Below are 14,830 nucleotides of genomic sequence, written 5' to 3'. Positions count from 1 at the left end.
TGTTAACTTAGAAGCAACCACTTCTGGTTCCATGTTTGTACAGCTCCTAGCTCGGTGGAGCACTAGTGCATGACAAGGACTCCGAGGTCTCTACACAAGCATAATGAGTAGTGACTATATTTCACCCCAGTTTGCAGCTTGGTTTATTGATCCAGAATGTGCTGGCCACTGGTTCCTGCCCCTTCACCACATGCTGCTTTCTAGAGATGAGATCTCAGAGGCTTGTGCTTTGGAGATAGCCATTTGTCAGCTCCCCACGCTGGAAGAAGTGAGTGTGGATGCAAGCCACCGAAAGCAGAGATGGCTGGGCTTAGAGGGGATCATATGGTCAGGCAAAGTGAAGACGGAGGGAAAACTCCCAAAGCTGCTTTGTCTCAGTGTAAATATCGATGTGGGACCCTGTGGCTAGGAAGGAGGAAAGTTCAGCCTGTAGATATGAGCTACAAATAAAGGCTTCAGTCACCCACTCTCCTACATGGTGAATGCCCCAGAGGTCAGTGACTCCTCCAGAAGCTCTTCCTTTTAAAGGTTTTTAAAGTGCCACAAGGACTCCTCTTCATTTTAAAGTCTATCAGAGTTCTGCGGCGCACACAACTCTGCCTTGCACCCTGTCCTTTTGGAACGACACTGTGACTTCTCTGCTGCATCCTGGCTCCAATGAGGGGAAACAAGAGCATATTTTTTGAGAAATAACAGTCTGACTGCAGACTATAGACTGCGTGAAACCTGGGCAGCCCCGATGCCAATAATGAGCTTATCTTACACAAGCAGAACAAACAGAAGGCACTGGTGATTTCACAATACCATTCATTTTTATTGACAAGTCCCATGACATGACCCACCACTTACTTAGCTTTCAGTAGAGCAAGTGAACGTGCAGCGACTGAGAGCCAGCCCGCTGTAATAACCATCCAACAATCCAATGGACTGACCTTGCAAGCCTTACTTTCCTGAGTAATCCATCCTTCCACCAGTGATCTTATTAACTTGAGTGGGTAACAGTTCTTCCTATGACTCAGGCTTGCTAGATCAGGCTCTTTTAGATCTCTCTGTAAGAAGTTGTTTGTAAGTAGGCAAGTGTCCAGAACTATTCAGGGAAATGTTTCTAACAGAAGGTGAATCCTGTTTGCTGCAGCACCAAAACATTACTCAGATTTTTCTGTGCTTTCTGCAGTTGGGGGAAAAAAAAAAAAAAAAAAGACCACCCCACCAGTGCAGGCTCATTAATCTACGCAGCATGCCACTTTAATTGTTCTCTTTATCGGATAACCTTAATGCAGGTTTTTTTATTACATTACTATTTAGTATTACAGCTCTTGGACAAACAATCTCGAGTGCTGGAAAAGTTGTGAATAATTACAGAAAATAAAGTGGTAGTAAAAAAAAAAAAAGATGTCGTAAAGCACAGTAACGGGACCAATATTGTACCCTTTGAAGCCAGCAGGGGTTTTGCCACTGACCTCAATGCGTGCAAGGATGTAAGAAGCCCACTTCCACTTGATCTCTGGACACATCCTCTTTCCATTCTTCTAATGTGTTCAACAGTCGTCTTCCCTTTCTGCAGACTGCACAGCCTTGGGTTACCTTTCCTCCGGAGCATCCCCTCCTCACATCTGGGATCCTCTTGACCTTAAAGAAGCTCTCTTATACATGATCATATCAGACAGACCTCACAAAGATATTACACAGATGCCACTCTCAGCTGGTTATCATGGTCCCTTATGACATGTGCATTGTCCGTTTCCTCATTTAATTTACTTTTAGTAAAATCCTACTTCTTTCATACTTGTATTTTAGCCCTGCCTCCGTGCAGGGGCCTGGACTAGATGACCTACTGAGGTCTTTTCCAGGCCTACATTTCCAAGATTCTATGAGGTTACTAACAAAGAAAAGGAGGACTTGTGGCACCTTAGAGACGAACAAATTTATCTGAGCATAAGCTCAAATAAATTTGTTCGTCTCTAAGATGCTACAAGTCCTCCTTTTCTTTTTGCAAATACAGACTAACACGGCTGCTACTCTGAAACCTGTCATGATGTTACTGTTGATTTGGATTGTTTTGGTTCCTGTTTTCTTGCACAACTTAAAAGGTGACAATAATGGTCTCCAGGCCCACCTTTGCATTTGATTGCCAAAGGGCCATTTGACCTTTGCCCTAACCTAATGTTCACGCTTTTACATGTTAATGGTCTCGGCTAGTGGTGTCTGCCTGAAAACAATCTGATCTGCCATTAAAGAGACAAGGCTCATTGATTCCTTATAATGCCGACTTAACTTTATTTCACCCTGTTACTGACATCTTAAAGGCAATATGTCACATGCACCAACCAAAATGACATGATAAAAGCACGGACAATTAAATAACTTGGACAAGAGTGAAGATGACATGATTTTTATAAGGAGGCAAAGCAGATACAGATTATGTATCACCAAACTGCCAGCTAAGAGATTTATGTTTAAGCAGGTTTCAGAGTAACAGCCGTGTTAGTCTGTATTCGCAAAAAGAAAAGGAGTACTTGTGGCACCTTAGAGACTAACCAATTTATTTGAGCATGAGCTTTCCTGATCTACAGCTCACTTCATCGGATGCATACTGCAAGCAGGTATCATTAGAATCCATAACATTTACTTCCGTGAAATACACAGTTACTATGTTAGCACTAATCTGACCATGGGAAAGCATGTTAAAAGGCCAGCCCTGCTCCCACTGAAGTCAAAATGCCAAGGGAAGCTGGAGCCCTTTAACATGTCCAGTTATATACATTCTAAACAAAGTGGGTTTAAGCAAATATGTATTCCTAACATTTAAACTGTTTAACATACAAATACTGTGGATGACCCTGTTCTTGCTGAGTTTTATCCAGGATGTCCTCTCACACCTGTTAATTCCAGGTCGCTCTGCTGAAGAAGCAAATTACCTCTCCCTTTTCAGAAGTGGGTCAGTAATTGCAGGGTTTCTATGAATTTAAGGTCCTGGTGAGTGGGACAGGCAGGCTGATGATAGAAGTCAAACGCATCTTGCTTCCCTGGTGCCGAGAAGCTGGTGGAAATGAGGCGGTTCCGGAGCACACCCCAGAAGCCCCTGGGCTCTTCACGGAGGACGCAGCTCGGCGGCGGTCCGAACGCGGCGGGCGGACTCCCGGGGACGGAGTTTCTCTCCAGGCGGCTGTGCCCTGGGTGCGCACACATCGGGCTTCGCGCGGACAAAGGGGCTGCCCGGCTCCCGGCTCCCGGCCCGGCCCCGGTCCGCTCCCGCTCCTGCTCCCGCTCCGCCCGCCGGGGCTCAGCGGGGCGCCGGGACCCCAGCGCCGGCCTGGGCAGGGAGGTTCCCGGCCGGCCCGCTCCCGCCCCGCCCCGCCCCGAGCGACTGGCTTGACGCGCCGGCGGCCGGCCCAATCCCAGCGGCGCTGCCCCCGCCGGCCGGAGCCAGCCCGCGGCGCGGGAGCCGGCTGGAGACGCGGGGCGGCCGGAGCGCACGGAGCGTGAGTGGCGGGCGGCCGGGTGGGGGTGCCCCGGGGCGGGAGCGGCGCGGCCGCGCCGGGGGGGAAGTTGGCGGCGGCCCCGGAGCCTGGTGCGCCCCGGCGCCAGCCCGGCCGGAGCGGGGACCCCGGGGGGCGCCCCTGGGCCGGGCACGTGGGGAGCCCGCCCGCCGGCCCGAGGACCGTGTCCCGCCGGCTGGCTCCCCGCGGGGGTGGGCGGCTCGCCCCGGCCGGGCTGCGGGTCCCCCCCTGCGCCCCGCAGAGCGAGACGCGCCCTGTCCGGGGCGGGGGGTCCCTGGGGGGCTCCGCGGCCGCCCCTCGGCGCGGGCAGGGCTGGGAGCGCAGTCGGGAAACACCAACCCGCCTGGCTGCGAAGTCCCGCCCCCGGCCCGGCCCGGCCCGGGTTAAATAACTGCGGGCTCGGGCGCCCGGGCAGCGGCCTCGGCGGGGCTCGGGCAGGAGGGACGCTTCCCTTGGAGTCTGCAGCGAGGACCCCGCTCTGCCGCGCTCGGTCTGTCTCTCTCCCCCTTTCTGTGTGTTTCTGGTTTGTGGCTAACGCCGCTGGCCCTCTCTCCCCTTTCCAGGGGGATTGCGCTTCTCTCCGCCCGGGGTTTTATTGCCCTCGTTCCCAGAGGCTGTAAAGAGACGCATTCTTTATTGGGAGGGAGGGGTCCTGCTGCACCCTTCGCCTGGAGTTCCGCGTGGGTTTTATTCCTCCAGGGCAGGCTTTTAAAACGTTCCTCTCGAGGGTGCCCGCTAGGCTCCTTCTCCGGGGATCTGCAGGAGTTGCCTTGAATAACAGCCGTACTGGGATGCCGATGCGAAGCCCCGCTCTGAGGTGCTGGAGCAGTTTTTTCTTGACTGGATTTATGGGGCCCGATCATTCGGCAAATGTTCTGTGCTGAAAATTCCCAATGACTTCCGGGCAAGTTAAACCTGTGGAAAAAATGCAAGATCAGCCCCTTCCTCTGGGGGAAGGAGGCTGCTGCTGTGAATTGCATGTGGTATTAGGAAACCATACATTCATTGCAATTTCCCTTCTAACTTATTTCTGCAGAGTAGTGTCCCAGAGGTAGACCAGTCACTGGGCAAGGGAAATGGCAGGCACAGATTTAATCCAACAGACCTGTGTTGGACTAAAGGGAACTACTCAGGGGACTGTTTTGGTTTGTTTTTATACATCTCTAATTTGGGATCAGAAAGGAATTGTGACTTCATTGTGTCCACTGAATAATGATTGTGCATGTTAAGTGTTTTGGTAGGGCAGAGCTGTGAGGAGTGGACTTTTTCCAGGGGTGCTGGATTACATTTCCTCCTCTTACGAATTTGCAAGCATTTAGCTCTAGCTGTAAAAAGAAAAGGAGGACTTGTGGCACCTTAGAGACTAACCCATTTATTTGAGCATAAGCTTTCGTGAGCCTCAGCTCACTTCATCGGATGCATCCTGTGTGGACACTGCAGAAATGTCTTCTGCAGTTTCCACGGTATGCATCCGATGAAGTGAGCTGTAGCTCACGAAAGCTCATGCTCAAATAAATTGGTTAGTCTCTAAGGTGCCACAAGTACTCCTTTTCTTTTTGCGAATACAGACTAACACGGCTGTAGCTCTAGCTGTGAATGTCTAACCTGACATAGTGTTGGATCTTGATGCTTTAACTGAAATTTAAATCTTGCTTGGGGCAGAGGTGTGTGTGTGTGTGTGTGGGGGGGATTATCGAAAGACCGGAGTGGGAGAGCTGTATTGAGAGTTTTCCATATGTATGCAAAAAACAAAACAAAATAAGCAAAACCCCCAACCTCCTGTAGGGAAATATGCCTGCTTGCTTTATGGTACTTTCCTTACTTTATATGAGGACATCGCTGTTTTGATTTATCTAAAGAGCTATTGTTATAGCTCTGAGAAAATGCCATTGAATTATAACCTCTGAGACTATTATTACATGTTACAAAATCCCAGTGGAATGTATGTGCACAACCAAAGCTATGCTTCCTGTTTTTGGTCTCTTTTGTAGATGGACGATAAAATATAATAGATATTTCAGACGAAACATTTTCTATGAGAATTGAGATATATTGTTCAACCAATAACACTTGTGAACTTTCAGATGAGTCTAGTTAAAGGTAATCCAAAAAGAAAACCTTCAGACTGACAGAATTACATTCATTAATTTTAAAGACGACAGCTGGAATGTGGATGTGGCTAGGAAATAGCTGCAGAGATCAACATGTGTGTATATACTGCGGATCTTAATGTATAGAAGTTGTCAATATTTAAGAAGAGAGGCCTTGTTCGGAGGGGACCTGTTGGTAGCCCTGCAGTCTAGGGCAATATTTCTTGGATGCTAATGGACAGAAGCATGATCATTTATTTAAGTGTAATGTTCTGCAACTGTTTATTCATCCATGAGTGTTAATGTACAGTTATGTATATGTGGTGGATCTCTGATTCCAGATCTACTGGAATGCTTCCAAACATGCTGTAAGGGGCAGAATGACTTCTTTTTTTTAAACAAATATGCTAGAAAGTAACTTACTAGGAGTGTTACAGCACTGCTCGTATCGCAGTTTGCTAATCTTACCGAGCTTGATTTGTTTAAACAATTTGAGGATGTTGCCTAGTGGTAACTGAACTCTTTTGAAGGAGTTCTCCTTTTATGGACGATGAATCGCTAATTCTTTGTCTAGATTAAAAGATCACAGCAGTGATTATTGAATTCACTGCTCTATATTTAGCCTTGGATGACTGTACTCAGATCCTCTCTGTTCTTTTATCAAAATGTATATGACAAGGTTTTCCTTTTTATAAAGATTGAAATAACACTGGATGACTAGAACAAAGTTTCTAGAAATATACACATTCTTCGTTAGCTTTATGTTGCTTTTCTGTAGTTGGTTTCAGAATGGGGTGGGGCATTGGGGCTGATGACTGCATCAAATAGCTAACTGATGGGATGCTTGAATATCACACAAAAATCCAGAGGAACTCCCTTCCCCTGACACTTTCCGTGCTAATTTCTGTGTTCCCAATTTCACTTCAGAAGTGTAAACTTGTTCTGGAATTCAGAATGTTTGTGGAGGTGACTGCCACCCTGTTAAATGTTTTTTCTTGCTGAGCTTACCTGTAGAGGACTTTCTAGTGGCTGTCTTGCTCTGTTGACCTGAGCTCTAGTAACAACTCCTTTGCTTTGCAGGAGTTGCGATACAACCGTTTCTAATTGATAAAGACGGCTACATTTCTGGTTTCTTCCCTCAACGCTATCCTCCCTGTCTGTCAATCCCTAAAAGATTGATTGAATGGAGTTATTGTTCCTAGCAGCTGCCAGAGATCCAGCAAATGGTAACACTGTTGCATACAGCTGTATAGATTAAACCTAATTTTAGAATGATTACTTGTGCCACAAAAGCTGCACAGGTGCTTAAGTGTTTGTTTGCAGGATCAGCACCTTCGTTACTTTTCTCCCTGATATTTGTGTGGATATTAACATAACGGGAGAGAAACCTTTAACAAAATAAAGAAACAGTTCCCCCCCCCCCCCAAAAAGAGAGAAGGAAAAAAAGAAAATATGACTGTGAAAGTACAAAACTGTCTTCATCAAATGTCTGACCATCTTAGTTACTGGGATCTTTATATGACAGACTGACTGTAGTTGCAGTGTTCATTCAGTAAATCTGTTAAAATGCCAATTAACACCTCAATTAAAGTCCAACCTGCTGCTCAAAGCAGGGCCAGTCCCCAATTTTTGCCCCAGATCCCTAAATGGCCCCCTCAAGGATTGAACTCACAACTTTGGGTTTTGCAGGCCAATGATCAAACCACTGAGCTATCCTCCCCTCTATGGTTTGAGCATTGGCCTGCTAAACCCAGGGTTGTGAGTTCAATCCTTGAGGGGGCCATTTAGGGATCTGGGGCAAAAATTGGGGATTGGTCGTGCTTTGAGCAGGGGGTTGGATTACATGATATCCTGAGGTCCCTTCCAACCGTGATATTCTATGAAAGTCATGGACAATGATTTTACCTTTACTGTCAAATGAGATTTGTACTTAATGGTTTTGTAAATGTAGGTGACTGAGCTAAGGCCATGTAAAGGGTATATTTTCAGTAAAGGCAAAAAAAATACACATCGTCCCCAGCTTTCATCAGTACAGTCGTGTTGCTTAAACAAAAAAGAAAATATTCATTATGGTCAAAACTCTTCCTGAGTTGGGGAAATCACTGATTTGTTGACGTAAACTAGCTTTTGTGGTCCTTAAACTCCAAGAACAATATTATCGATTTTTAAAATGCTCAAAAGAGAAACGTCTGTGTCTCTTGTCCCTTTTCCAAGACAGTTTTCATGTGAACTGCCAGTGGCAAAGGAAATGGTTGTATTACAATGTTTGGCCTGCTCGTGATGGATTGGGTTTCATAGAGCCCCGACAACACTCTGTAAAATAACAGGTGCAGTTTGCGCTGCACCCCAGAGCAGAATGCCAGTTCTGGGACTGAAATATGTGTCAACCAGCTACGCAAGCTGCTAAACTGATAGGTATTGGTGAACATGAAATACTGCCAAATCCAGAGATTGAAGTGTCTCGAGCGTTATGGCCAGAGAATGTCTTGAGCAAATGAAGATGTTCTAATTTCACATGCTAATACATGATTACCTCTGCATCCTCCAGAGTAGGACTACATTATAAAGTCTAGTTTACTTTGGCTGGAACTTAATTTTATCAAAGACTATTATAGTGAAGTAATGGAAAAGTGACAAAACAAAGTGTTTAAATTAGGGGCTTGTATCTTCCTTTAAACCCAGACTTATCTGTAATGTTCAGTAATAAAAATCAAAGACCTTAATTGGTGAGTTAGGCTCATAATCAATGCCAGTTGTGTAACTGACAACCAGGACTACATGATAGGTTAAACTTTTGCACTTAATTTTGTAACAAAGAAGCTCTCTTCCCTCTAACAAATGTTGGAAACAGCTGCTGTGTGAGGTATGTGTTAGTACTTATATGACTGACTACACAGTAGTTAGTATATACCAAGCTGTGTTCTATGGAACTTGATGATGGCTGTATTCATAAAAGATTCATTTGAAAAATAGTTTAATTAACCTATAAAAGCAAAACACAACCGTTCTTCAGAAACTTCCAGCTCTGCAAATGGCAGGTTTAGTCCACACCAGAGTTAAATGCTGTAGGTGAGATGAAGTGAGCTGTAGCTCACGAAAGCTCATGCTCAAATAAATTGGTTAGTCTCTAAGGTGCCACAAGGACTCCTTTTCTTTTTGTAGGTGAGATAAGCTTTTAAATCTGCCAAATAGTCTGAGCAGAAATGCAGAACAAAAGCTGTTACTGAATATCCTTTGTTTCAAGTAGGGTACTGGTGCAACCTGCTTGAAACAAGAGAGTGAGGGAAGCTATCTTATGTTAGGGCAACTCATGAGTTTCTAATTTCCCTTTACGCTGTTTGTCTTTATTTCATAAATGACAGGTCCTCTCTCCTACATTCCCATCCCAAATATTTAGACACGCATCTGTTGTCAGTATCCTGATGCATCTGCTCTCCTTGACATGTGAGGAGCTAGGCTATTGTATAAGCAATGATGACTGTATTTGCATTTGTTGTGACTGGCTCACAAGTGAGCTTTGTATACAAATGCTTCTGTCAATATATGGGGAATGGGTGGTTCCATGCACACCTGTCAGGCTTGGTTAGCTGAGGGCAAATAGCCTGGTATCAGGCCACTCTCAACTAACTGCCCCAAAACTTTAATGCAGAGGTGGGTTGCCTGGTGGTGAGGTTTTGTGCTTTTCCAGGACATAGAGTTCAGCCACACGCAGAACTCTGAAAAAGAAGAAATACAAAGGTAAGGTACATGCCACCCCTGCAGTATCACCTTGCTTCTGCCCCCTGGAGCTGGTGGTAGCCTTCGGGAATGTTTCCGTAAGGGGGGGTGCTGTAAATAGACAAGGACACTTGTGCTCCTCTGGTTTGAATGCCAGCATTTATCTGCATGCACTTTAGCTGCATTCACTGTTGCGTAGCTATATTGAATGGTGAAGGGATTTCGGTATGAAATGAGAGGTGCACATGTATCTTGATGGCTCAAATATGCCTCACTTCAGTGCTGAGTTCCGTAGGTTGTCTGAGGTGCACAGGGTTGTCTTGTCATGGGGATTGTCAGCGGTCTGGTCACATATGTAACTCTGGTCTCCAGGGCTTAGTGAGGGGTAAGTGAAGGCAAGTAATGTCACAGAATGATCCCTCAAAGCAAGGGTGAAGGGATGTTAACATGTAGCATGTCGGAGGTTGGTGGTGGTTTGTGTGATTTGTGCAGAGCTTGAGAGTAGCCGGGGGTAGGTAACACCTGTTTGCTCTGCCTGACCTGAACCTGAGTTTTGCCTTTTCAGTGGTCGTGTGCTCCGTCCCCAGAGAGTTCGGTCACATCTGGAAGGACAGAGTGCCGGTATAGCTTTGGCACACTGAGACATTGCTCAAAGAGGGCAGAGTTAAGGTTATGTTACAGGGGTCCTGTGTACCTTAGCACCTTGCTTTTGGGTTTTCAGACATTTGAGTGTAGCTGAACTTGTCTTGTGCCCTTCCAGAGTATCACCACTGAGCAACCGTAACTTTTTGTTAATTAAGTTTTTGGGCAGTTAACTTCAGTTTTGGTTAAATAATTTCTCAGCACTCATGTGGCCCACAGCCTGGCTCTCCTGCTCCTTGGCAATGATTGAGTGGCACAATAGACACTGGATGGCTGTTAGCTCCTTTACTGCCCTACATCATCTCCTTATTTCCCATCTCTCTGCCTCTCCAGCACACGCAGGTCCTCTCTCCGCCCCATGGGTTGAGGACCTGGGAACAGGGTGCAGGGACTGAGCCTGCCCCCCCCCCCCAACCCATCATCCCCTGTAGGGCTCCAGCACCCTTCGTGTCCTCCCTGCCTTGCCGTCCTTTGCTCACGCGCAGCCCCGTTGTTCAGGGAAAAGGTCGAGGAGCCGGACTCCTGCTTACCTGCCCCTAATACAGGGATACTCTGGCTGAGGCTTGGGAGCTGCAAGCAGCTCTTTCATGTGTCTCCGGCTGCTCTTGCAGCACAAGCTATTAAAACACTGGGTGAGTTCATTATTAACCCGGGTGAGTTATTAGCCAGTCCAGATGCATTTACTGTATTGTAGTTAATAATAATACTTGGTCAGTCCTTTCGCTGTGAGAAAAATATATATATGAGAGAGAGACCGACTCTAAATATTTCCCCGTCACACTGTTTCAATGTGATGAGAGAGTAGTAAATAAAACGGTGAATTCACACGACGGTGACTCTTGTGGGGACTGTTGATCTCTAATTTGGCTCCGGAAGCCCTGAGGTCTGAGCTGTCCTGTTACTAGAGTCTCTCATGTTCCCTGTACTTCATTAATGCTAATTTCCTTGGCAGTACTTCCAAAGTAAAATCTGCATCTGCAGGTGGGGTTTAGAGCACATTAAAACGTTTTCTCTTAAGCCAGGGCAAAGCTGCCAAAGGAAGCCCCAGCAGAAGGCAGGCAGAGAACCGCTAATGTGCCTGGCATGCATTCTCTGAAACCTGCCATGCGTAGGGCTTGAGCTCACAGTCCGCGGGTGCTGCTAAGGGTCAGTGGCCACAGCATGTCCTCTTAAGCCACCCAGTTAATGTGACAGCAGGCGGCCTGCAAACCTCCTGGCCTGAAGAAAGCACTAGCCCTGCTGCACGTGTGGCTCGTCAGTTAGGCTCCGGCTGACTGGGAAGTCTGACCTTTCCCCACAGCGGCTTTGGAAACGTTCCATAGGCTGTGGAGCCAGAGGGGCCATGGCCCGACCTCCTGTAGACAGTGGCCCCCTATGAAACCATTACCGCTGCTGCTGGAATGACCTGGAGCGTCCCGGGGGACGGCTGGGCCAAAGCTCAGCGCGTGGTGGTGTGACCTAGCATGCTGGGGGGCTGTTCTGTATGGTGCAGCACAGGGGAGTCCGCTGAGAACCTGGCAGCACCAGCTGTGTGGGTTAGAGGGGGGACTCCGAGGCGAGGGTGGCCTGGGATCCCTGCGGAAGGAGCTGGGGGACAAGCAGGACTGGAATGAAGTCCCTGCGGGGGCGTGTGATGTCACTGCTGGCAATGTCCCTTAGTAACTGTCAAGCGTTTGCTGAGAAGTGGCTGTCTTGAGCCATTCTTTCCGCCTCTTCCCTGTTTTTCCACACACACTCCTGTTGTGTGAACTCGTATGTTCACACCGAGAACGACCCGGCCACCAGGCCAGCATACCGTATTCCTAAACGATTACAAAGCAGCCCAAAGCCCATCACTCTGGGATTTAAGAGCAGATATAAAATACGCGGGCTCTGGGTGAGACAACCTGTGCGGGAAGGAATATGGTGTGGTACTGTATTGCACAGGGATTTGGTGCCACCTTGTTATCGTGCTACCTAATTCCACATTAGCACGTTGGGTCTAAACCCTGGACTGTTTATTAGGGATTGTAGCAACAAGATGTCTGTCCCCAGGCTGGAACGTTGCTATGGGGCTTCTGGAGATTTCATGGCCATTGTTCGCTCAGGAGTAATTGGCTGGTGGATTTGTGTAGCCTTCCCCTGGCCCGAATGTCCCCTCTGTCCTACTGAGTAAGGCGCTATGGGGCTTGCGCCTTCATGCAGTACCTCGGTGATGTGCTAGCTGGGTGCTCCCGGGGGGGAATTCATTGCTTCATAATTCTGTTGCCCGACTCCCGTTCTCTCCCCCAGTAAGCTGCACTAGCTGGGTACTGTTCTGTACTGTACCCGTGTTTCAGGGATATTGGGGAAGCAGTGACGTGGGAGCAGTACAAGGGCTTATTGATGTTGGGGCCCTTCATGTGATGCTACAGCTGGTTGGCGTATGGGGAGGGCAGCGTGTGAAGTGGATGTTTTAGTTCAGCGCTGTTGAATCTTGTGTTTAATCTTTGTGGGCCAAATGTACCTTCTGGCCCGTCCTCTTGCCTATCCTTGGTGGGGCTCAGAATTCCTTTCGTGGCGTCTCAGCAGCCTGGAAAATGTCCATTAGTCATGCAAGTTATTGGGCTTAATCCTGGGGTAAGTGGGCGAAATGTATCGGCCAGACATAGAATCATAGAATATCAGGGTTGGAAGGGACCTCAGGAGGTCATCTAGTCCAACCCCCTGCTCAAAGCAGGACCAATCCCCAATTAAATCATCGCAGCCAGGGCTTTGTCAAGCCTGACCTTAAAAACTTCTAAGGAAGGAGATTCCACCACCTCCCTAGGTAACGCATACCAGTGTTTCACCACCCTCCTCGTGAAAAAGTTTTTCCTAATATCCAACCTAAACCTCCCCCACTGCAACTTGAGACCATTACTCCTTGTCCTGTCCTCTTCTACCACTGAGAATAGTCTAGAACCATCCTCTCTGGAACCACCTCTCAGGTAGTTGAAAGCAGCTATCAAATCCCCCCTCATTTTTCTCTTCTGCAGACTAAACAATCCCAGTTCCCTCAGCCTCTCCTCATAAGTCATGTGTTCCAGACCCCTAATCATTTTTGTTGCCCTACATATGCAGGAGATCAGACTTGGTGACCTAGTGGTTCCTTCTGGCTTTAAAGTCTATGAATACAAATAACCACACTCAGCTGAGGCTCTTGTGTGCAGTTGTAACTTAACTTAAATATGGTGCTTACCCGTAGAAAATACACTTGTTTGTGTTCCTTTGCCTTGAAGAGCACAAGTTTAAGGCAGCATCTTAAAGTACTGTATCCAAAACAGAAAATCAAGTACTTTCTTGTCCTGAGCTAAACACAGGGCCCATCTCTTTGAAACTTAACACACAGGATAGATCTGCCTTTCCATTCTGCTCACTTTTCATAGAGATTGGAGTTGGTTCTATTTAGGGAATATGAGCTTGCTTTAATACTAAATGACAGCCTATACAGAGAGGTCACCAGATCTCAGTCTTGCAGGATAGAATCGAATGGCATATTCTTGGCCTGGCTAGAGACTGAGACACACCCCATCTCAACTAGGATAAAACCTATGTTCTTTCCGGTAAGCTAGCAGCTGTGCATGATGTGTTCGCATCTTGGTAGATGGCTCTAGACCATTCGGCGCTATGGGAAGCCCTTTACCTGTGAAAGACCTCAGAGGAACTGTTCCTCACTGAATCTGCAGAAACTGTTATGTTGCTCTAGGTCACTGAGGCTGTTAATGCTAAGATCTGATTTACATTACAGAGTTCGCTTACGTTGACTTAACTCTGTAAGCGTCTACAGCAAAATGTAGCTTCCACTGATGTAACGACTTACTAACGCCATCTCCGAGAGTCACAGCACTTAGGCTGATGTAGTTAGATCGACCGTGTCAGTGTAGACACTGTGTTGCTTAAATCTATGGTTGCTGTCTTTCAGAAACCGTCATGCGATGCCCCAACTAGCAGTTAAATTGGTGTAAGTGTTCCTGGAGGGGACCAGCACCACAAGAAACATAGTGTGGATGTGTAAAACCGATTCAATTACTGGGATGGTTATACATCAACGTAACTTAGGTCAACTTAAATTTTGTCGTGTAGACTTGTCCTAAGTGTTTGATTGCAAACCAGCAAAAGCGAGGTAATTCAGTTATGACTGAATATCAGTTGATGGTCCGGTATTGATTCTTGCTGCTTTTCAGAAGAGGCTTGGAGAAACGGGAACTGTGGCACATGCTGTAACAGGTCCTGTGAGCTCTTTAAAAATGCAGGTTGGCGACTGTAGATTTCTGTAGCCCACGTATAAATTCATAATACTTGGGGTCCTATCTCTGCTCCCTAGCAGAGTAAATCAGTGACTGCAGAGGTGGGTGCTCTCGCTTGCTGACTCTTCCCTGCCTCTAGGATTCAGATTTTGTTTTTTATTTTTGGAAAAAACTTACCCAGGCTTCAGCTATGCTTAGGAAAAACCAGACTGAATGAACTACCCTGTGAATCGTTAGCACTCTCCGCATTCTGTTTGCCTATTCCCACAGTGTCTTACAACTCCCACATAAAATCAATAGCAGTGTCCCTGCATTGTGTGTCTGGCCCATCTCCCTTTTAGGGTTGAATTCTGCTTGCAGTGGGTAGACTGGCTGCATCGCCCGCAGCATGTTTGGAGCTAGGCTATGAGCGTCCACACTAAGAAAGGGATGAGGGTCACTGGAACCTGTGTGGCGTCCCAACCCCATGCTGCAATCGGAGAGGAAACCCTGACTTGCCACAAATCCTCCTTCTCTGGGCAGTGGTAGTGACGGGCTGGGTTTGAGGCCCGTCGGGGCACTTTCTGATCTGTGTGGATCTTGGCTCTTGGTTTTTCCTACTTGGAGCTGTTGTCTGCAGCAGAGAGAACCGGGT

At 47.2% G+C, this 14,830-nt stretch overlaps 1 protein-coding gene and 1 long non-coding RNA gene across 7 annotated transcripts in view; one reads left to right on the top strand and one right to left on the bottom strand.

Annotated features, from left to right (window-relative positions):
• Positions 1-790: 790 nt before the first annotated feature.
• Positions 791-3,337, bottom strand: LOC144269796 (uncharacterized). Of its 2 annotated transcripts, none has more exons than XR_013347039.1 (2): positions 1,461-3,337; positions 791-1,168 (listed from the first exon to the last, which is right to left on the bottom strand). It is a non-coding gene; the product is annotated as an uncharacterized LOC144269796 (long non-coding RNA). The 2 variants fall into 2 exon arrangements; XR_013347040.1 differs by having other exon boundaries at positions 791-1,049.
• Positions 3,338-3,359: 22 nt separating this feature from the next.
• Positions 3,360-14,830, top strand: part of PLS3 (plastin 3) — an 86,340-nt gene continuing 74,869 nt past the window's right edge. The window contains exon 1 of one of the 5 annotated variants that reach the window (XM_077825635.1): positions 3,360-3,482. The gene's annotated coding sequence lies outside the window, so the exon portion shown is untranslated. Of the gene's footprint in view, positions 3,483-3,891; positions 3,991-6,797; positions 6,817-14,830 lie in introns of those variants that run through there. The other 4 variants (XM_077825640.1, XM_077825636.1, XM_077825639.1 and 1 more) reach the window with 4 other exon arrangements.

This window comes from Eretmochelys imbricata, chromosome 9 (genome assembly GCF_965152235.1).
Source record: "Eretmochelys imbricata isolate rEreImb1 chromosome 9, rEreImb1.hap1, whole genome shotgun sequence".
NCBI classification, from domain to species: Eukaryota; Metazoa; Chordata; order Testudines; family Cheloniidae; genus Eretmochelys; species Eretmochelys imbricata.
This window is presented reverse-complemented; position numbering and strand designations above follow the sequence as displayed.